This window comes from Macrobrachium nipponense, chromosome 23 (genome assembly GCF_015104395.2).
Source record: "Macrobrachium nipponense isolate FS-2020 chromosome 23, ASM1510439v2, whole genome shotgun sequence".
NCBI classification, from domain to species: domain Eukaryota; kingdom Metazoa; phylum Arthropoda; class Malacostraca; order Decapoda; family Palaemonidae; genus Macrobrachium; species Macrobrachium nipponense.
This window is the reverse complement of record NC_061090.1, coordinates 42955146-42957645: the sequence shown is the minus strand read 5'-3', so window position 1 is coordinate 42957645 and position 2500 is coordinate 42955146.

Sequence of the window (2500 nt, the reverse complement as noted above, 5' to 3'; positions counted from 1 at the left end):
AATTGATAGTTTGGAGTCATCGTAACATTTTGAGCATCTGTAAGGAAGCAGAAAAAACATAATCACACATATTGTGTGGATGCACTTGAATAGACACGTTCACTTTTACATGAACGCTTTCTTTCATGTGCTTGCACATTAGCATACATATACCCTAGTGTGCAGTCAATAGGTATATATTTATCTTTAAAATATGCCTCATAAATTAAAGACTAAAGACGGTTTATAAGTAAGCCCTCGCGTAAGGCCAATTAGAGGTCCCCCATTAGGTTGGGTGTGGTTGTTAAAAGATGGTTGGTGGAAGTGGTTGGCTGGGGGAAGAGAGAGAGAGAGAGAGAGAGAGAGAGAGAGAGAGAGAGAGAGAGAGATTGTATTGATAGCGTTATTTTATGAATGACGGTATCAGTTCTTTTCCACCGGTCATTTGATTTTCCCAAGATAAGTCCGCTCTACATATGCAGTGCCATTATCAGACATTATCCCCAGTTAACTTGATGAAGAAGGTTTACTCTGAGGTATTTTTACAAACAGCATTATCTGTTATACTCAGCTGATTTGATGGCTGCACGATAAGCGTTCTGTAAACAGCCTTCTTTCATATCAACTTATTTAGGACTGAAAATAAAAACTTGAATATGATAAACTGATGGATAACGAACGTACCTTATAATTATTCTGTTGCGCATCAGTGTTTGAAAATACACGAGATTAATCTGGGAACGTGGAAAAAGTTTAGATGACAGTGTATTCGTGGATAGGAGTTTTGCAGTGCTCCAGTCATGTTTATTTTATGAAAAAACTCTTCTGCACTCTCAGTGAATTCTTTTGAATTTTGCTGCTTCAAAAGTAAAGTATCTTTTCGTATTTGAAATATGTGGGTATGATTATATGTTGTTTGTTTGTCATAGTTCAGATGAATCCAATATTTCATTTCCTCTAGCAATGGACGCCTTAATTTGATGGTATTCGTGTTTTACAACATGTTTTCAGGTATACTTGCAGTGGTAATTATTGAATTGTTTATATCGGACTTTTAGGTTGTAAATCACATAACTGAATGTTGTGATTCAAAAGCTATGTTAAAGAAGTTTTGACATTGGCCTCATAACATTTGTCTAATAAATTCTGTCTCTTTTGCAGGTGAGACTAAATCGAATCGAATGGAGCCCATTATTATGGCGTCAGTATCCTATGGTGGATCTAGTAAGTACTGGCTCGCATTTTTAAAACTAATACAACACTAGATTTGTGTTCTTATCCGTGATTCCTTCCCGGCTTAACACCCACCAGCTTACCCAACTGTGAATAGGCATTAATAAAAGGGTATGGCTCTAATAAGCTAGAACAATCTGTTGAGAACTTGTTGTGGACCATAATGTTGTTCCCTCTGGAGCCTCCTCACTCTGTACTTATGCAGCATTAACACAGACGGAATGAGTGTGCGAACTGATAATAGGTATTCACTTCATATCTATATTGTTGTCTGTTCCCATGTCATTCGTGATTAACACGAATTTTGGTTTTATATCATATATATTAATTCATATTTAGAAACTTGGTAGCTAAATATGGAATCATTGCATCTGTTTATTTTTACTCTTACTCATGATCTGAATCAACAAATAGTCAGTTCATCATTCAAGATTTTCCATAGGGAACTGTCTCACTAGTGTTGATGTTTTGGTCTTTGTTGATTGCCTAGAATCTAGAGTCCGTTCCAGGCCTCGTATACCCACCCGTGTTGGCATAAGCTAGCTTAAACTAAACTAAACAGCAACTTTACGATAATTTAAAACGGCGAATAGTTTGTTACCTGTAGGGGTGGGATATCGTTGGAAAGCAAAAGCAAGGGTGTTTGGCATAATATGATCCGGTTTGTAACATATGCAGATCATTTGTGACAGTATCTTGATTTAAAGTAAATCTGCTTCTTTATTACCTGTGAGACCCCACATGTAGCAAAATCTGGAAGGTAAAAGTTAGTCTAGGAATGACTAACTTTTACCTTCAGGCTTACCCATGTATTTAGTGCATGAAGAGTTGTAGTCTCTTAACATAAAGTTGTGACTTGGAATAGAAACAAGTTCCAGAAAGAATACCTTGGTTGCTCCATATTTTTTTAAAGTGGCTTCTCTGGTGTTTGAATATATAATTGCTACATATCTTGCCTTGTTTCGTATCCAGAGGATCATAGAAAGTCTTTATATGAAAATGGACCCACTAGGACTTGGCTGACATGAAGGAGTGATGGAGCCCTCATGAGGAGAAGCAACCGCTCCAGAACCTCCTCTCCAACCATTATAGGGGCAGGAGAGACCAGGTAGTTAGTTATTGCTGACTCAGCTGGTATACAAATGGGGCCCGTCAAGTGCCAGTTCCTAAATCAAAGGGGCAGTTAGGTCTTGTTGCCAATGAAATTTGAAAGTCCACGAGTTTGAGTAGTGGACTATCCCACTCAGCTAGTACGGCCGAAGATATGAATGATCTAATTATTTGCTAA